We start from the raw sequence: 21,325 nt of genomic DNA, 5'->3' as shown, positions 1-21,325 counted from the left end.
TGGCCATGTAACCTTGAGCAAGTTACTTAACCCCAATTGCTTTAAAAAAAAAATCCTGTTGTTCACTGAATGGAGGACTGACTGGAGTGGGAGAGCCTTGAGCCTCCCCACCCCTGCCAGGAGCCGATTGGAACATTACAGATGAGAGGTGATGTAATGTCTGATCATGTCACTCCTACTAAATGAACTGCAATGGCTCCCTATCACCTACAGGATCTAATACAAAATCATCTATCATTCAAAGCCCTTTCACAGCCTCCCTCCCTCTTGCCTTTCAAATCTTCTTATACTCGACTCCCCAACATATAACCTTGATCCAGTGACATGGCCCTCTTGCCTATTCCCCAAACAAGATCCTCCAACTCTTGGCTCTGGGCATTCTCTCTAACTGTCCCTCATGTGGGGAATGCTCTCCCTCTGCCGCTCTGACTATTGACAAGCTTCCTTGAGTGGGCATCCAGGGACAAAGTGTATAGAGTGCTGGGCCTAAATATAGGAAGACTCTCCATCATGAGTTCAAAACATGCCTCACACACTTACTACTTTTCTCTTCTTGGGCAAGTCTCTTGGCCCTGCTTGCCTCAGTTCCACATCTGTTAAATGACCTGGAGAAGAAAATGGCAACTCACACCAGTACCTTTCCAAAGAAAATCCCAAACTGGGTCACAGAGAGTCAGATATGACTGAAATGACTGAACAACAAAACCCCAGTTGCTAGAGGAGCCCTCCCCAGCCTCTCTGCCTTCCAGGGCCCTCCCTCTGTTCAGTGTCTCCAATATGTCACACACGAACTGCATGCATGCAGGTATGTACTTACAGGTGTAGATCTCTCTGGATACACACACCCCCGTATAGGTTGTTTGCATGTTGTCTCCCCGTTTAGACTGTGAGCTCCTTGAGGGCAGGGAGCATCTTCTGCCCTTCTTTCTACTCCCAGTGCTTACCTCAGTACCTGTCCCATAACTAGTGCTTAATAAATGTTTATAGACTGAGACAACATGGAAACAAATGATACAAGATCATGGAAGTCATTGAGAGAGTGAAGTCACTAGGATTAATGACGGTCCCTGGGAAAGATGAAAAAGGAAACAGACAGGAAGCTTGCCTGCTGGAGCTCCTCATAGGTTAGGTACAAGAACTTCTCTGGATCTCTCCTGGACAGCCATCCTCTGACGTGGTCAAACCAGGATCCATAGTGCACTGAAAGGGGATTGGGCAGGAAAAATGGGATCTGGTCATTTCTCATTCACACATTCATAAAGGGCTTACTGAGCCTCAGGTGCTGGCCAGAACGGGAGTCCTGGACAGAGAAGAAAGTTCTGCCCTCACATGACTTAGACTGGGGTAGGAGGGCATGATTCCCAGACACAGAGAAATGTCACCCAAGAGAAGGCTAACTCAGAGAAGGACCATGAGGAAGTCACAGGGCAAGCCTGGGCCAGGTACCAGCCTCAGCCTGAGGGATCTTGGCAAACATGGTGGAACTTGATGGAGATGTGTAGCTGGGCTCCCTGGAGAAGATGACATTAAAACTGCACCAAGGAGATGACCTGTATTTCAATCCAGGCCCTGAGCTTGTCTCTAGAGACTCTGTTCCTCAGAACCTGCCCTGTTCTTCTACTCAGAAGGCAGGCTCAAATGTAAGACATCACCTTCATAACAGGGATTTTACTTATGACCTCAGGGAGAAAAGGGAGGAAGAAGAGAAAGGGGAGAAGAAATGGCAGTAGGATCTGGTTCCACCATTCCCTCCCTAACTCACCATTTCCTATCAGGAAGTCTTTAAAAAACTGATCAAAGCTTGGCCATGAAGAACAGAATGGAAACTGATTGAAGTAATGGTAAAAAATATACCATGATATCCCTTGGGTTCCTGGCAACGTAGATGATCTGAAAGCAAAAATGGGACCATAAGAGGCTGGAACATCTGTTTTCCTTTCTCATAAAGCTCCTCCAGTAGGGCGCTCTTGGAGCTGCTGTCCTGCCCCCTCCTTGTGTCCCTCATGCTCAGCTCCTTGCCTGGCATTTAACAGGTACTTAGTAAATGTTTACTGATTGATTGACTTGTAAGAAGGAAAGAAGATAATTATCAAAATAAGTGGATGAGAATGTTGTGGAATGCATTGAATGACACACTTTTATAAATGATCCAATGATGGAAGAGGACACATGAATGTCCACTTAAGCACAGAATGAGTTTGGGGAGCATGTTCAAGGAAGATGGGGAGCACAGCACCAGTCAAGGGCAGCCCAAACATGCTGAGATCTTCAACCTCCCAGAAGAACCAGTTCAGAGATGGTCCTGTGTAATGGTTATGGGATTTGAAGATCTTATGTGCCCCTTGAAACTGCTGATGTAGCAGGAAGGGGTGGGGCAAGAGGAAGCAGAAACCAAGCTAGAGTGTGTGTGGTGACTGGAAGCATGGTGGCAGCAGCGGTGGTGGTGGTGGCAGTGGTGGCAGAAGCAGTGGTGGCACGAACTCCTTTTTTGAGCCAGCCAGAATTTCTGCACAGGTCTCCTGCTTAGGACTGCTAGGGATGGGAACTGCAGGGCCTAGAGTTGCCTGAGCAGTTTCACTGAGTGAAGAGAGGAGGATCTTTGCCTGGAGTAGCCTGTTCTCTTTTGAAGGCTTGGGAATGTGGGTGTTTACTACATTAACTATGTGTGCCAACTCCATACCTACTGTGATGGCTTTGACTTTCTGGTTTTGGGACTCAGTTTTCTGGTATTTGAATAAATGTTCTAGATTTATCCGCCATGTAGAGAGCCTGCTATATTTTGTGATCAATAACCATATCAGCATATTTACAGTTACTGTAGTCATTGTGAATATTGCATTGTTGATACACCCTGTGAATGAGGTATCTCATATGGATAGAGGCATAAGTTTGTCCTCAAATATGGCAAATATCAAGGGGGTCCTGCAGGGATGAGTAGACACAATGCAATAGATTCTCAACCTGCTTCTTTTTCCACCTCCAATCTGAGTCTTTGTGTTTCTTTTCCTCCACCTCAAGTCCTCCAAAAACATTATAAAGCTGATCTGAACAACTTGAAAGCTATTGAACCAAAGTGCTCAGATGCTGGCCAATCGATGAGACTAACATTAGAATTTTACTTCGGATGGGGTGGAGCCAAGATGGTGGAGTAAAAGCAAATACCTGTAAAAATGATGCAAAGCAAATTCTAGACCTACATAACCCACAAAATGGCAGAGTTAAACAATCTCCAGCCCAAGACAGCCTGGAAGGTTGACAGGAAAGGTATACCATACCAGCTGCAAGGAGAGCTCAGTCTGGTGTGGGCTGCACCAGAATAGACAGGACCACACCAGGCCTAATGGGAAAGAATTACTGGCAGCTGTGGCGGTTTCCAGAGCCTCCACTCACAAATGTGAAAGACACCATAGAAGGGCAGTGAGAAAAGTCTGTGGGACCTGGGTGAAAGAGGAGTGTGACCTGGCTGGAGACTGGTCCCAACCTTGGGGTAGTGGAGGTGGTGAGAGCGGCCACAGCAGCACCTGCTTCCAGAGCTCTGGACACACAGGCAGCAGGGAATCTAGCAGCTGAAGCCTGGAAAAGTAAACTCACCCCACCCCCACCCCTACTGGAAATAGAGTCCTACCTTGACAAAGAGATATTTGGCTGCAAATATAAGCAAATAGCATAAAAAAACCACATCATAGAATTTTTCTTTAGTGACCAAGAAGATCAAAACACACAACCAGAAGAAGACAACAAAGTCAAAGTACCCACAACAAAAGCCTCCAAGAAAAATATGAATTGGTCTCAGGCCATGGAAGAGCTCAAAAAGGATTTTGAAAATCAAGTAAGAGAAGTAGAGAAAAAATTGGGAAGAGAAATGAGAATGATGCAAGAAAATAATGAAAATCAAGTCAACGACTTGGTCAAGGAGAAGAAAGAAATGCTGAGGAAAATAACACCTTAAAAAAGACTAACCCTTGTGACAAAAGAGGTCCAATAAGCTAATGAGGAAAACAATGCCTTAAAAAGCAGATTTGGACAAATGGAAAAGGAGATCCAGAAGCTCACTCAAGAAAATAATTCCTTAAAAATTAGAATGGAGTAAATGGACACTAATGACTCTATGAGAAATGAAGCAATTATAAAACAGAACCAAAGGAATGAAAAACTAGAAGACAATACGTAATATCTCATTGGAAAAACCACTGACTTGGAAAAGAGATCCAGGGGACAGAATTTAAAAATTATGGAACTACTAGAAAACAATTATAAAAAAGAGCCTAGATACCATCTTTCAAGAAATCATTAAGGAAAACTGTCCTGATATCTAAAACTAGAAAGCAAAATAGAAATTGAAAGAATCCACTGATTGCCTCTAGAAGGAGATCCAGAAAGAAAAACTACTAGGAATTCAAATATATTTGCTTTTCAGAGTGGTGAGGGCAGGGAAATTGGGGTTAAGTGACTTGCCCAAGGTCACATGGCAAGTAAATGTTAAGTGTCTGAGCCAGGAATTGAACTCAGTTCCTCCTGACTCCAAGGCCAGTGCTCTATGCACTGCACTACCTAGCTGCCCCCAGGCACAGTTAACACTAGGAATATTATAGTCCCCAAACTACTAGGAATACTATAGCCGAATTCCATAGTTCCTAATTCAAAGAGAAAATATTGCAAGCAGCCAGAAAGAAACAATTCAATATTGTGGAAATACAATCAAAATAACACAAGATGTAGCAGCATCTACATTAAGATATTAGAGGACTTGGAATATGATATTCTGGAAGTCAGTGGAGATAGAATTAAAACAAAGAATTACTTACCCAGCAAAACTGAGTATAATTCTTCAGTGGAAAAAACTGGATATTCATTGAAAGAGAGGACTTTCAAACATACTTCATGAAAAGACCAGAGCTGAAGAGAATATTTGATTTTCTAATACAAGTATCAAGAGAAACCATAACAGATTTATTAAAGTTAGACTGTTTACATTTCTATATGCAAACATGATGTTTGTAACTCATGAGACCTTTGTCAGTGTAAGGGTAATTGGAGGGAAAATAGATAGATTAGATGGATGGATAGATAGATAGATGGCACAGGGTGAGGTGAATATGAAGGTATGATATTTCAAAACTAAATTTAAGGGGTGAGAGAGAAATATATAGGGAGAAAGAGAAAAGGAAAGGTAGAATGGGGTAAAATTGTGTTACATGAAAGAGAAAAGAAAAAAGTTTCACTATGCAGGCGAAGAGGGTGGAGGTGATAGGGAATGACTGAACCTTACTTTCATGGGATTTGGCTTAAGGAGGGAATAATGTACACACTCAGTAGGGTATCTTAACCTACAAGAAAGTAGGGGGAAAGGGAATGAGGGTGTGGGAATGATAGAGGGGAGGAAAGATTGGTGGAGTGGGATAGGCAGAAGCAAACACCTTTGAAAAGGGACAGGGTCAAAAGAAAAACATAGAAAAGGAGGGACAGGACAGGATGCAGAGAAATACAGTCCTTCACAACTGACTGTTATGGAAGTGCTTTGCATAACTGCACATGGATAACATAGCTTGAATTGCTTACTTTCCCAATGAGGGTGGGTGGGGAGGGAAGAAGGAAGAGCAGCTGAAACTCAGAGTTGTAAAAAGAAATGTTAAAAATTGTTTTTACATGCAACTGGGAAATAAGATATGCAGGTACAGAAATCTATCTTGCCCTACAAGAAAGTAAGGGGTAAGGAGATGGGGCGGGGGGAGGGCGGGGTGATGGAAGGGAGGGCAGACTGGGGGAAAGAGGTAATCAGAATGCAAGTCACGTTGAAGTGGAGGGGGAGAGAGAGATGGGGAGAAAATTAGGAACTCAGAATCTTGTGGAAATGTATGTTGAAAACTAAAAATAAATAAATAAATTAGAAAGAAATTAATAAAAAGAATAAAAAAGCAAAGAATTTCACTTTGAACCCCATGAATATTTCACAGAAAATTTCTTAATGAAATTGTGGAAAATAGAGCCAGATATTCGGATGGACAAGAAATTCAGAGTTGTCAGGTAGAATGGGGGTCACTTTGAAAACTATTATGGAAAACAAAGACACAAACAGCACAGGATAATGTGAGCTCTGGTGAAAACTGCTTCCTAATTTTTTTCCACCTCCTGAAATATCTCAGAGTTTAGATCTCGGCAATGATGTTGCAGATTTCCTAATGGTCACTTTTTAATTTAGTCTCTTTAGGATCCCAAGAGCACCATAACATCCTAACAGCGAAGGAAGCAGGAGGAGAAAAATGATGATTATTATGATGGTGAAAAAGAAGAAAGGAAAAAGAGGAGAAAAGGGAGGAGAAAGAGAAAGAGAATAAGAAACAGAAAGGGAAGGGGGAAGAAAAGAGAAGAGGAGAAGAGGAGGCAGATGAAGACATGATCCAGATGATGACCCGAAGAAAGACCAAAAGCCAGTGGTATGTAAGCAGCCCAGTGTGGATGTCCCTGCAGCACTGTCTGCATTGTAATAAACTGCTCTTAGTTACATAGGCTTGCTTTTTAAATATTTATTTTCTTGGGGGAATCAGGACAACAATTCCTATTAAATAAGAGGAAAAAAAGATTCAAATAAACATTGGAGAACCAGGTCAGGATACAGCCTCATTCTACCTCAGTTTAACATCATGCTTTCCTGCCAGGTGTGGGCAGCACAGCACATCCCGGAGATCATGTCTGTTGTGACATCATGTTGCCCTTGTGAAGTCATGTGGCCATTCGACTGTTGCTGTGAAAATTATCCAGACTGTTCCCTGAGACCAATACTGGTCAAGGTATTGTCCTAGCCCAGGAGCTGAAAGGGTTAAGTCTGCTAGCACCAATTGTGCCTTCCTTTCTTTGTTACAGAAACGTAATGACTTGTACTAACCAGGAGACATGATGTATTTTGAAGTTTGATTGGAGAAAAAACTAGTATATGGTTAAGAATTTCCAGGAATAACATTTCTGATGTTCTTGTCTGCTTGTTGCTGGATTTTTGCATTTTAATGTGACATAAAGAGTTGCAAAGTAGTTTCGACATTGCTCCTGGTTCTCTCCTCTGGGGCCAAGCATAACAAACCAACCTCTCCTCCACATGAGGGCCCTTCAGATACTGGAAGAAGAGCTCTTCTGTCTCTCCTGAGTCCCTCCCTTGCACTCCTCATTTTCCGGAAGCCTTCTCAATTCCTCTCAAATTTGCCATTCTCATTCTCTGACCTTATTCCAGAGCCATCCAAATTAACGTCATACTTCCATCTTTCCTTTCCCTTTTGCTTTATCCCATAACCTTCTCCTGATTATTCTCCACAAGACCTTTGCCCTTCTTGCCAGAGGTAGAAGGGAACAGTGACATGGTCCAAGGCGATCATTAGGAAAATGATTAGGACAGTGGGTAAAGCATAGGGAGCAGAGAGATTCCTCCATCTGCCTCCTCCCTTCCCTGAATTGCCATGGAATATGAACCAGGAGTGCAGCTCCAGCTTCTCTCCAGCCCATCTTCCTTCCAACTCCTAGATCCCCCTGTCTGTCACTTGTTATCAGGGACCTCATGTGCTTACCTTGGCTTTGCTGGTGAAATAGGATTTAGGGAACAGCTGGACTGGGAGATGGGAAGCAAAAGTCCATGGGTCTGCCTGATTCTTGATGATTTCAATACTGTCGTTTACCTCTATCCAGGGAGAAGGTTCCTGGTAAGGGACAGACTTGACCCAAGTGGGGTCCCCTTTTGAGTAGATCAGGCTGAGAATATCTATCATCCAATGGGTTCCTGCATGGAATGAATATTTCATTCACAGAATCACAGCCTCAAGGTAGGAGAGACCTCACAGGTACCAATCCTGCCCACCCTGGAACAAAGCAACAAAAGACTTATGGGGAGGGAGGAAGGGAAGACTGCCCAGCTCTGCTTGAGACAGGGCTACTCATCCAGAAGATTTCCCTGACAGTAAGCTCAAATTTGCCTGGGTGGTTGAATGGCCGCACCAAAGAGCGTCCAGTCATTCAACAAGCATCTCCTGGTCTCTTACTGGCGGCAGGGCACTGTGCTAAATGCCAAGGATTCAAAAGAAGGTGAAAGCACAGTCTCTTCCCTGTTAGGGCTCACAGTCTAAAGGTGAAAAACAACACATAAATAATTCGGTTCATATAAGAGTCATAGGGAAAGGGGGAGATAAAATCTCAGGAAGGAAGGCACTGACAAATGGGGGCTTCCAAGAAGGCATTTAAGTTTAGTCTTGCAGGAATCCAGTCCTTCACAACTGACTGTTATGGAAGTGCTTTGCATAACTGCACATTAGAGCTTGACTCCAGCATGTCATAAACATTCCAACCCAAAATCGGCACAAAAGCTATTGTGTCAGGGTGGGAGCCGATCTTTTTATATGGGTACTGACTTCCTTGACAATCTCCTCATCTCTTCTGGCTGTTTTGGGGCTTGGTGCAATCCATTTTGTTTCCATCCATATTCAGTTGTTTTACACCTAGTATGGAGGCCAGAGGTGCGTGCTCATGGGTCTGCTCGTTCTTTGAGATGTCAGCTTCAAATTCACCAACAGCAGCAGCAGCAATCAGCACAGTCAGCCTGAGATGTGCCTGTAATCACATTCTTGATAAAGTTTCTGTGTCCCGGAGCATCAAGAATGGTCATATGGTCACTCGCTGGACTCAAATTTCCACAAGGACATGTCAATGACGATGCCATGCTCACATTTGGCCTTAAGCTTATCCAAGACCCAGGCATATTTGCCATTTCAGCAGTCTCCTTCTGAAACTTCTCAATGGTTCTCTTAGCAATTCCACCACAGTTATAGGTGAGGCGGCCAGCAGTGGTGGACTTGCCAGAGTTCACCTGGACACTGATGACAATGTTAACATGAGTCTGCCCATTTTTGTGCAGGTTTAGCAATGGTTTTCACAACACCTGTATTCTGGAGGCAAACTCATTGCAAAAAAACAAGCATTATTTGTAATGAGGATAAATTGGAGACCTCGGTAAGATCGGGTGTGAAACAAGGATTGCCTTTGTCACCACTGTTATTCATAATTACACTGGAATCCTAGTAATAGCAATATGAGAAGAAAAAGAAGGAACCGGAATAGGGAATGGTGTGTTAGAACTATGTCTTTTTCAGATGATATGATGACATTCTTGGAAAAGACTCAAATAAAAAGTGAGTTGAAACAATGAATAATTTTAGCAAAATTGCAGGTTGTAAAGTAAATCTACATAAATCATCAGACATATCACAAACAAAATTCTGCAAGAAGAGAGAGTAAAAAGAAAACTTCATTTAAGATATTTTTAGACAGCATAAAATATCTGGGAATACACTTGCTGAAACAAACCCAGGAACTATAAAAACAAAATTATAAAAAACATTTTATAAAAATCAAATCAAATTTAAATAATCGGAGAGATATTAACTGTTCATGGGTAGGTAGGGACAATATAATAAAAACAACAGTTTTACCCAAACTAATTTATAGATTCAGCGCCATCCCAATTAACCCAAAATTTATTTTACAGAATTAGAAAAAAGAATAATTCATTTGGAAAACCAAAATTCAAGAATATGAAATGAAATAATGAAAAAGGTGTAAACAAAGGAGATTTAGCAATATCAGATGTTAAACTATGCTATAAGGAGGTAATTATCAAAACTATCTGGTATTAGCTTCACACGTAGAACTCCTTACCATGTATTTGGTCCAATCTGGCTGCTTTTCCCATCTCTCTTCCCTTTATTGGCATTGTTAATGCCGACCATTACAGAGTTCATTCTAAGAAAAACAAACTGAAATAAGCCGCATGTGCATGTTTATTTCTCTCAAAGTTTGTGGAACATGCCAAGAGATATGCGTGGGATCTTGTTGTGGAATTAAGCCAAGGACAGATAGACAAAGGGGGCTTTATATCTTCAGAATAGTTCCCTTTCACCCCTCCCTCCCTTCCTGGCTCAGCATACCTATGTCAGTCAAAATTATAGTCTCATATACATTAAGCATGATATGAGAAAGGAATTTCTTACTTGGATAGGTTGTAAATATAATAAGATAGGAGAAGTATCAAATGAAATTATAGACCCAGGATTTCTGTGTTTGTTTTATCAGTGACATGACATGACATGACATGATGTGACATGACATGACATAACATAACATGTGTCTATAGAATAGACATAAGAAACATAAGAAAAAGTCCCATTATTCAAGATAGTATCTAGTTCAAGGCATTTTGCCCTGGACAGTCATAAACAGAAAAATGCTCCTGGTCAGCTTCATCTGGCCTTGTAGATGCTGACACAGGAAGGAGCACTTGGGCCGAGAGAGCAAAGCATGTCTGTTATGCCAGAGCACTCAAAGCATTATGGTGGGTTAAGCTCAGAGTGGGCAAAATGTCTCTCTCATGATTGGACAGTTCAGCTTTTAGGCCTTTCTCAGGTCTTGGGGGTTGAAAATGTTTGAGGAGGGATTCACACTAGACACCAGCGGTCATGATGTTAGAGTCCAAGTATGACGGTTCCATTATCCTTGATGGTGTACAGTTAGTCATGAAAACCTTTCTGTTTTTCTTTTCCTTTTTTTCTTTTTATCTTTCCATTTTCTTCCTTAAATGTGTTTTTGCAAAGATTTTACTTCCCTATTGTATCATGCCAAGATCCCCTCAAGAGGTTTTCCTTATAGCACTTTCCCTTGCATGGTAAAATGCTATATTAGTGACCAGCCAGCCTTTTTCATGTGGTTTCACTGAGGAGTGTTTCTTTTCTTTTTTCTTCTAAATTGGTGCTATTTTAAATTACTATCTCTCTCCTTTTAGAAAAGAGGCCAAGTGTCTGCTAAGGTCCTTTCTTGGCTCTTTTCCTTTGTGATTGCAACTAACTTCTATGGGTTATACTCTTATAATTCCAATGTGATATTCACAGCACCCATGGCAGCTATGAATATGCTGGTGTGAATCACAAAATGTAACAGACTCTCCACATGGAAGACAGAACCAAAACATTTATTCAAATACCAGAAAACTGACTTACAAAACCAGAAAGCCAAATTCATCATATTAACCAAGAAGTTGGTACACATAACCCATGCAGCAAATACCAGCATTCGCAAGACTTCCCTCCATCAGTCCTTTAAAACAAAACAGCCCCCCCCCCCAAGCAAAAATGCCCCTCTCTCACTCAGGTTAGTCGGTCTTCCTCCACTCTGCTTGCTCCCAGCTGTTCTCGCTCTCTCTCCTGCTCCTTCCTGTTCTATCCTTTCAGTAAGCTCCTCCCTCACCCCCTCCATGTGATTACATTTGGCCTGTTAAGGGACAGGGAACATCTTCAAATTCCCATTATCATTACAACTCTGTGCTCTGTTTAGTTTTGTATTTAACACCAAAGTCATCCCTATTGTCCTTTACCTGCTTTCCATGACTGGTATCTTGCTTAAATAGTTCAAGATTCAGTTGTGACCTTTGCAGATCTGGTGTGTTGAATCACTCACAACCTAGGGGTCCAAACAAACAGTTCCTTTAATCAAAACTTATGCAAATACCTTCAGGGAAAAGCAATCTCTAAGTCATTCATGGAGATAAAGGGAAATGAGAGCCTTTGGCTAAGTTAGAAAGTTGGAGGCAAAGAAGATCTCTGAGGTCTTCTGTACTTCCCACAAAATTCTGAGAACCTCTTTTCCAGGTTTGCTGATAGTCCCAAACATAGTTCAGTCTGCCCAAGGAGTTAGTTCTGCACCCTCTTTATCCAGTAAAGGACAGATTTGATCCAACTGGGGTCTCCTTCTGAGTAGATCAGACCGAGAATATCTATCATCAAGTGGGTTCCTGCATGGAATAAAAAGGTGAGGGGGTCTAATGAATATTTCATTCACAGTATCACAGACCCCCAGAGGTAGAAGAGTCCTCACAGGTAACAACCCAACACATATTGGAAGAAGCCAAAGAAAGACTTACAGGGAGGGAGGGAGGGAAGACTGTCCAGTTCCAGTGCTACTTGTCCAGAAGATTTCCTTATATTAAACTCAAATTTTCTGAGATAGTTGAATGTACAGTCTTTCAACAAGCAGTTACTGATCACCTTCTGGATGCGAGGCACTGTGCACAATACCAGAGCAAACTCTTTTTGTGGTAGCCAAAAACTGGAAATTGAGGGGATGTCCACCAATTGGGGAACGGCTGAACAAGTTGCGGTGTATGAATGTAATCAAATACTATTGGGCTATAAGAAATGATGAGCAGGCAGACTTCAGAAAAACCTGGAAAGACTTATGTGAACTGATGCAGAGTAAAGCAAGCAGAACCAGGAGAACATTGTGCACAATAACAGCCACATTGTGCAATGACTGACTTTGATAGATTTAGCTCTTCTCAGCAATGCAAGGACCTAAAACAACTCCAAAAGACTGATGATGGAAAATTCTTTCCACGTCCAGAGAAAGAATTATGGAGTCTGAATGCAGAGTGAAGCAGACCATTTGCTCTCTGTTCTGTTCTGTTTTGTTTTTTCTTTCTCATGGCTCCTCCCATTGATTTTAATTCTTCTATACAAAATGACTAATATAAAAATATCTTTAATAGGAATTTATATGTAGAACCTGTCAGATCATGCCCTCTTGAGGAGGGGGAAAGAAAGAGAGGGGAGAAAATTTAAAACTTATGGAAATAAATATTGAAAGCTAAAAATAAATAATTTAGTAAAAAAAAAAAAAGAAATAATGGCCTCAATGGTTTTAGAAAAACATGGAAAGACCTTCAGAAATAATAGAGAAATGAACAGAATGAAGAGAACATTGTATACAGTAACAGCAATGTTGTTTCAAGAATGACTGAGGGAACAAGCTATTTCTGACTATTATAAATACCCCAATTAAGTGTGGAGGACATGTGAATAAAGGTGCTATCTGCATCCAGAGAAAGAACTGATAAATAGAAGTACATTTAGAATAATTTTACACATGTGTGTGTATATGAATAGTTGGCTGGCTGTTGTCCTTCATTCTCAAAGAGGCCCAAAATGACATCACTATGCTAAAGTCAAGTTTCAGTGTGTCCGATTGTGGCTGATCAGACCAATAAGAACTCGGAATGCTCGACCACCAGTCAAGCACAAATAATCCATGAGAAGATTGGGGTGGATTCTCTAAATTTGTGCATCCTGAATTTCCTTTGAGCTCTCTCAATTCTGCTTTGCTCACAGAGCACAGCACCTTCTCTGATGAGGGCGTGCCATGCTGAGCGGTCCTGTGCCAGTGTCTCCCATGTCACACAATCAATTCCAAAACTCTTAAGAGAGAGCTGGACAATGTCCTTGTATCGCTCCTTCTGACCACACCTGAACACTTGCCCTTGTGAGTTTTCCATAAAAGTCTTTTTGGCCAGTGTACATTTTTTTTTTTGCATTCGAACAACATGGCCCATCAGAGTTGCCCTCCCTGAAACAGAGTCAGAATGCTTGGCAGTTTAGCTGGAGTAAAGACTTCAGTGTCTTTTATCTCTTCCTGCCAGGCTATCTTCAGAATCTTCCTAAGACAACTCAAATGGAAGCAATTCTATTTCCTGGCATGGCGCTGGTAGACTGTCCAGCTTTCCCAGGCATATAGCAGTGAGGTCAGCACAACAGCTCTGTAGTTCTTCAGTCTGGTAGTCACTCTAATACTCCTTCTTTCCCATACTTTCTTTCCAAGCCTCCCAAACACTGAGCTGGCTCTGGCAATGTATGTGTCAGCCCCACTATCAATGTGTACATCCCTGGAAAGTACACTGCCAAGGAAAGTGTATACAGCATTTGTCAATCTGACCAAGGCCTTTGATACTGTTAGTTGTGAGGACTTATGGAAAAAATATGTCCAAATTTGGTTGCCCAGAGAAGTTCATCAACATTGTACATGAATTTCATGACAGCATGTTTGCCTGGGTTCTAGATAAATGGACAATACTTGTGTCTTCCCAGTTACCAATGGAGTGAAACAAAACTGTGTGCTTGCTTTGTAGCATGATGTTTTCAGCCATGTTGTCAAATGCTTTCAGTGAGGAGGAGCATGGCATCAAGATCAGCTACTGCATTGACGGCAAATTCTTCAACTTGAAAAGGCTACAAGCCAAGACTAAAGTGGAGGGAGGGTTAGTCCATGACTTTCTATTTGCAGATGATTGTGCACCCAATGCAGCCTCTGAAGCTGAGATCCAAAAAGTATGGCTCAATTCTCTGCTGCATGAGCTCATTTTGGCCTAACAATTAACATCAAGAAAACACAGGTTCTCCACCAGCCACCACCACGTCATCCATAGGTGGAACCATTGGTTCCAGGAAAGGGAGAAGTTTTGAATGCTGTACACATACATATAGGATAGACAGATATATAGATAGATAGACAGACAGTCAGACAGATAGACAGACAGATAGATGTAGATGGATGGATGGATGGATGGATGGATGGATGGATGGATACACAAATACACACACACAAACATATATATAATTTGTGTCTAATAGCATCCATGGAGGGAGTAGAGGAAGGAAGAAAAAAAGGGGAAAAAAAGAAATTTACATAATTTTGTTGTATATTTGAAAGGAATAGCGAGTTGGGTACAGTGGATTTGCACGTGCAATCATCTTTTTAATTGTACTGTTATGGAAGTGCTTGCTTTATTCCACAAATTTAAAATGAAATAGGCTGCGGATGTCTCTGGGTCAAGCCCCGCGGGCTGCGGGGACAGGGGCGGGGAGGGGGGGGGAGCAACTCAGCTTCCTTCTCCCTCTCCCCGACCTTTGCCAGTCGCTTCTTGGAGGGCCGGGCCCATGGGCGCCCCCTCCCACACAGCCACCCACTCGCTCACCTTGCGCTCCCTCGCCTCCACCCACACCTCCACCTTCTCCTACAGCATTCTGCGGGACCCCGCTGCCGCCGCCCCCGCCCCTGCCTCTCCTGGGAGTCGGCTGGCCTCCCTGCGCGCTCCCCGGGACCTCGACGCCTGGTTTTCCAACTTTCTCCAGCCTTTTTCTTCGTACCGAGTGGCATGTTTGGAGCCTTCCAACCCCTAAACCATCCGCCCCATTTTCCAAAAAGAGCAAGGTGGAAAAGGCAGCATCAGCTGCCGCCGCCACGCAGTCCGCCCGGAGCTCCTTTCCGAGGACGCCTTTAGGAAGAGGGGAGCGCTTGGTGACGAGCCTGAGGCAAAAGACTTGAGGGGAGAAGGCCCTGCCCGCGAGCGAACGGCCGGCCGGGAGCCGCAGGCTGGCTCGTCTGTGCGCTTGGGGAATGCGCGCACATGGCCATTCCTGGGTCAGGACCCAGGCGGTGCCTGCCTAGGCCCAGCGTCCTGTTGCCGCTGACAATCTGCATCCCGCTTTCTTCCCTGGTAGTCGCTGTTGGCCAAAGAATCCGCAGAGGAAACGTTGGGGTGTGGAATTCCGGGAGCCCTAAGTAGGTGGGCTCGGCTTGGCCACGTGTGCGTTGGGCCTGCGGGGGCCGGCCCTCTGCTACAATGGGATCTTTGACTGGAGCTGGTTATTTTCACAGTCTTTTCAGCACCCTCTTCCACCGGGTCAGTGCCGTCTGAGGAGCAAGACTTCTCACCCTTTGGCGGAGCCGGAATGTGGAGTTTGGCCACGACCTATTCCTGGTAGAGAGAAGTCTTGAATATTTCCGGCTCCATCTCAGAAAGTGGCGACGTGGACTGGAGCGCGACAGTCTGCTGACAGGCTCTCGGCTGGCTTGGCAATAATCAGGCATTCAGTGTCCAGGCCGACTCGTGTATTTCGGTGACTTTTCCCATAGGTGGTACTTGTGTGTGTTCTCACCAGAACACTGCTTTTAGAAGGGTCGATTGATGGCATCCTTCATCTGCTTCCCGTGAGTTGGAAATGATGTTGAAGGCCAACGTCCAGAGAGAAGCTGCTCAGGGTTTTGGTTTTGGTTCGGTATTCTTGCCCTAGGGCTGGGATTTGGCCATGTCCTTGCAACAGCTGCCAGTTTGATGCGGCCCTGCTGTCCTCCATCAATTTTTTCACTTCTGTCCTGGCCACATTGGTAGTGTTTGCTGTCGTGGGCTCCGAAGCAAACATCATAAATGAGAAATGCATTATTCAAAATTCCGAGATGATTGTTAAGTTTCTCAAAATGGGTGATGTTAGTCAAGACATAGTTCCTCATGGATCAAGTTTTCAGTCATAACTGCTCAAGATGATCATATTGTTTATGATATCATGGAGAAGGTGAAGAAAGAAGAACTCCCTGCCCCTCATCTCAGCCTCTGTCTAACTGAAGATGATCTTGATAAAGCCATACAGGGCATGTGACCTTGGGCAAGTCGCTTCACCCCAATTGCCCTGCCTTACCTCCTCCAAAAAAAAAAGCAGTACAGAGTTCGGGCTTAGCTTTTCTTGCTTTCACTGAAGAAATGGCTCATTTCCCGGCCTCTTCCTTCCAGTCTGTGATGTGCTTTCTCGTGCTTATGCACTCTGGGCTTGGCGCCATGTTTGGGGACATGGAAGGAATCATCACACCTATTGTCGGTGTCTTCCGAGTCAGGGAGAAAATATTCACTGTTGTCTGTTGTCTTCCAGCATTTTCAATGGGCCTGATATCTGTGAAACATGCTGGAAATTATTTCCTCGCAGTGTTCCACGACCATTCTGCCACCTTGCCTTTGTTAATTGTGGTCATGTTAGAGAATATTGTTGTGTCAACTATTTATAGCCTAGACAAGGTAATGGGAGATCTGAAGGCTATGCTGGGCTTTGCTCCTAATGGATATTACTACTATACGTGGAAATATGTGTCTCCCCTAATGCTGTCATCATTCCTGATCACCAGCATGGTTCAAATTGGATTAAGTCGACCTGCCTATAATTCATGGAGAGAAGATAAGGCTGCTGAAGAAATCTGGAGTTTTCCAACTTGGGGTCTGGCCTCTGGATGTGTCTGATGGTGTTAGCAATACTCCCCAACAGTCTTCATTGTTCAGTGTTGCAACCTTATTGATGACACTTCTGGCAATTTAGTGTCTGTGACCTATAAAAGAGGACAGATCATTAAAGAAGCCTCTAATTTATAAGGAGATGATGCCAGCCTCATTCATGGAAAGACAGCAAGTGGGGTGCCTTCTCCAGACTTTGGTAAAAATATTTATCAAAAGTAAAAGGGTAAGGGGCGGCCAGGTGGCTCAGTGAGTAAGAGCCCCGGCTCCAGTGTCAGGATGACCTGGATCAAATCCGGGCTCAGATACTCAGCACCACACCCAGAAGTAACTGGCTGTGTAACCTTGAGCAAGTTACTTAACCCCGATTGCTTAAAAAAAAAAAGTAGGGGCAGCCAGGTAGCACAGCAAGTAAGAGCACCGGCTCCAGTGTTGAGAAGACCTGGAGATCAAACCCCGGGCTCAGACACTTAGCACCCACCCAGAAACACCTGGCCGTGTAACCTTGAGCAAGTTACTTAACCCCAATTGCTTAGGGGTGGCCAGGTGGCTCAGCGAGTAAGAGCACCGGCTCCAGTGTCAGGATGACCTGGATCAAATCTGGGCTCAGATACTCAGCACCACACCCAGAAGTAACTGGCCGTGTAACCTTGAGCAAGTTACTTAACCCCACTTGCTTTAAAAAAAAAAAAGTAAAGGGGTTCTCCAATTCTTGATGCAGCTTCCAGTAGACAGTATGGAATAGGGCACTTATTGGCAGGTGTTCCCAACATGCCAGAATCTGACCTGTAGCTTTAAAACAAAACACAACAAACAAAAACCCCCACTCACAGTGTATTTCATTTTTATCAGTGAACATGGCTCCACAAAGAGAAGCAGCAGACACTTCACTCACCTGAATGTGATCTCAGGGGTTCCACGACTCTGATCTTTAATCCCAACAGCACATGGCACAGGCTACTGGATCATCCTTTGATTGGTATTTGCACTGAACGGATCACCAAGGAATCCTTCATGCTAGCCAAAGATTTAAAAAATTCTCTCCATTGTATTTTAACATATTTCTATCTTTAAAGAACAGATATTACCTCATTTTGTAATAATAACTGGATTTGATAATATCAGCAATTCACAAATAGTGTACTTTTGAAAATTCATCTTCTTGCCTCAGGGTCAATCCCCAGTATTCAAATGAGCTGCTCGCTAAGTAGGTGGATCTCTGCACAGCCGCACAGGGTGCTTACATAGATGAGGGCGAGCTTCTTTTGTGAGATGAGGAGAGTCAGGAAATGTGCTTAAAGAAGCCTGCAGACTATTTTCCTAAGTAATAGATGGTGTGTAGAGCAGTAGCATCAGAAGAACAAGGCAGCACCGATCCAAGCTGGATTCGAGTCACTGGGCATTCTGGGAGTTGTAGCTGCATATTTGGCATGAAAATGGGCTTTTTTCAGGGTGAAAATGGTGGAAGACTGCGTCACTCAAGACTGCAAATTGTGCGTCTTTTTCTCTGTGGTGTACCTAAAAAGTGACCTGGTGTTTATTGTGGCTCCAAGATTATCCAGAGCGCATTTATTTCCATATCTACACGTGTATATGATCAGTATCCCATGCACGGGTCTGAGGACTCAAGAGCTAGATCACCTCGGTAGTAAAGTTCTGCTGTGGCCCTGTTCTTGCACAAACAAATACTTGCACATGCATTTTTTTTGTTTGCTTTGATTTTGAGTCAGTGAATTGTCAAAAATTGTGTGGCATTCCGTTTGAATCTACAAATGCAGAAGATGAGAAAAATAAAATCAATCTCAAAATAAAGCATGAATAGGACTTCATTGGATACATGGAGATGGGAAGGGCATTCTGGGTGGGGGGTACAGCCTAAGCAAAGACATGGAAGGAGGGCAGCAGGGAGCATTTCCAGGGTTGGCCCTCTGTCTTGTGGGTCTCCGGGCTTGGTTTTTGATCCCAGCTCTATCACTCCCATGCAAGCTAAGTGACCTTGAAGAGGAATTGTAGTGTTCTAATTAATGAGATGTTGGACATGGCAGAATCAAGAAGACCTCGGTTTAAATTTTGCCTCACCTAGTCCCATCCGTGCAAGATTTACTTATCCCCATCAATCTGTCATACTCAAAACATTGGGAGGAAGCTAGGGGGCAGAACCCAAAGGCATCAGCCGATATTCCAGAGAGGAAATTTTCAGCTTGATATCAGTAAAAAAAAAACCAAAAACATCTTAACCACTCAATTGGCCCCTACGTGGGATGGCTGCCTGGGCAGGGGTGGGCTCCTGTCCTTGGGAAACTTCAAGTAGCCTCAAGCAGCCCTTCTGGGGTTGGGTAGAGCAGGGATTCCTTTCCTGTGGAAGTGAGATGCATGAGCTGCCAAGGCCTTTTCCGCCTCTCACATTGGGTGGATCTGCTTTTGTTACTTTGGGGAGTATCTGGGGATATTATCACTGCTGTGGTCACTGGGTAAAGCTACATGAGATAAACTCAAAGCCATCCCATGCTGCACAAGAGCTCTGTTCATAGTTGTTTTGGGAGTAAACTCTACATTGGTGTCTAATGCCTCATAGAACAGTTTCAGGGGCAACTGCCTGGGGGTGGGGATCCTATCTGAAGAAGACCAGAGGTGGGAGGACTGAGTCCTGGGTTAGGCTAAGAATACCAGTTGATCCACAGTGCAGTACATAGCCTTGTCAAGGCTTGAGATCTCCATCACTGGAGGAAATAAAAGCTCTGACCAAATGACTTGTTTTCAGGGATCTTGTTCATTCTCAGGAATGCCTGTTCACACAGGGTACTGACTTGAATGACCTCCAAGTTACTTCTAACTCAGAGAGTCTGTGATTCTCCATGCCCTCCATACTCCTGGCACCCCCCAGAGGAGAGAAAGAAGGTGAAAAATTGGAAGAAAGAGGCAGAGGAAAATAAGGGTGATAAAGGGGTTGTGGGGATGGAAACAGAAATGGTGGTTTAGCACTGCACGCTAGAGCAGAGGCCTGGGTTCGAATCCTGCCTCAGAGTCTCACAGTGCCTTCAGCCCCCTGGGTCAGCATCTCCTCACTTCTCAGTAGAGGGCAACCCTTGCAGCATGCACCAAAGAGGTTTTTTGGGAGAGCAGTTTTTTGGTGATCTTTAAACAGACCAAAAAATGGCCGTGTCAGATTACGAATTGCCTTATTTGGAAAAACTCTCCCGTTTCTCCTTCAGCCCTTGTGCTCGTGTCTCTTCTGTTCCTAATACTACTCCATTGCCTGCCACTGACTCTGTCCTGGGACCCCCCCCCCATGACTGTTTTCTCTAATGCTTTCCCTGCAGTACATATAGCTCACTGTTTCCCTGAAGTAGCACCTCAAATCTAACCCGGCCCCACAGGAGTGTCCCGAAAGCCTCTTCCTTGAAAGAGGATCAGGACACAATGAAAAGACCATGGTATCGAAATTACAGGTCTGGTCTGTCTGGGTTTTGGAGCCTTATGACCCTAGTTCCATCCCTTCTGGGACCCCAGGGACTGTTTGAAGCTGGGATTTTTTTTTTAAATCTACTTCATTTTTAATTTATGGAATAAAACTGGCATTTCCACAGCATAGTACAATAGAAAGATTATCACTCATGGAATTGCAAATCTGCTGTGCCCAACTTGCTACCCCTTTCAAAGAGGCAACAAAATCGTCATGTACATTTCTTTTTTCTTCCTTCCCTCCCCAGAAATGGCTACCGTTAGACACAAATAGGTAAGTACATACATACATACATGAGTGTGCATGTCTGTGTGTGTAAGATTATTCTGCACATACTTCTATTTGGCAGTTCTTTCCTTGGATGCAGATAGTGTCTGTCTTCATGCATCCTTTATAGTTAATTTGGGCATTCTTAAGAGGCAAAATGGACATTCACTCAGCCATTCTTCAAACAATATTGCTGTTGTACAAAATGTTCTCTTGGCTTTGCTTGTTTTGTTCTTCATTATTTCATGCAAAGATTTTCATGTTTTTCTAAAATCATCGAGCTCAATAGCACAGTGGTATTCCATCACAAACATTCATTCAGTTATTCCCCAGCTGACGGGGATCCCTGCAATTTCCATTTCTTTGCCAGCACAAAGAGAGCTGCTAGAAATATCTTAGAACATATACCCAAGGTTCTTTACCTGGGGTCCATGGACTTCCTGGGGGTATTGTGGAGACAATCAGAGGATCTGTGGATTCGAAGGGGGAGAATTACATGTTTGTTTTCACTAACCTCTCACTGAAATTTTGAACTTTCAATTATTTCAAAATCTTATTGGAATAAGAGATTTAAGGGATTGAGCAAACTGCCCACCAGAGGGAGCCATGACACAACAAAAGTGAAGAATCTTGGCTCTCCAAAGAGGAGCCTGAATCTGGCGTCTCATGTCCCTCACCTCTTTGAG

The 21,325-nt window shown here is 43.6% G+C and overlaps 2 pseudogenes; one reads left to right on the top strand and one right to left on the bottom strand.

Annotated features, from left to right (window-relative positions):
- The window catches only part of LOC138172930 (sulfotransferase 2A1-like), a 74,279-nt pseudogene that overhangs the window by 15,587 nt on the left and 37,367 nt on the right, over positions 1 to 21,325 (bottom strand).
- LOC138172925 (sodium-dependent neutral amino acid transporter B(0)AT2-like) lies at positions 15,260 to 17,701 on the top strand (annotated as a pseudogene).

The sequence above is a fragment of the Petaurus breviceps genome, unplaced genomic scaffold (assembly GCF_028583685.1).
Source record: "Petaurus breviceps papuanus isolate PSGF00001 unplaced genomic scaffold, PetGlider_PUasm1.0 555, whole genome shotgun sequence".
Taxonomy (NCBI): domain Eukaryota; kingdom Metazoa; phylum Chordata; class Mammalia; order Diprotodontia; family Petauridae; genus Petaurus; species Petaurus breviceps.
Note: the sequence above shows the minus strand (reverse complement) of the source record. Positions and strands in the feature narration are given on the sequence as shown.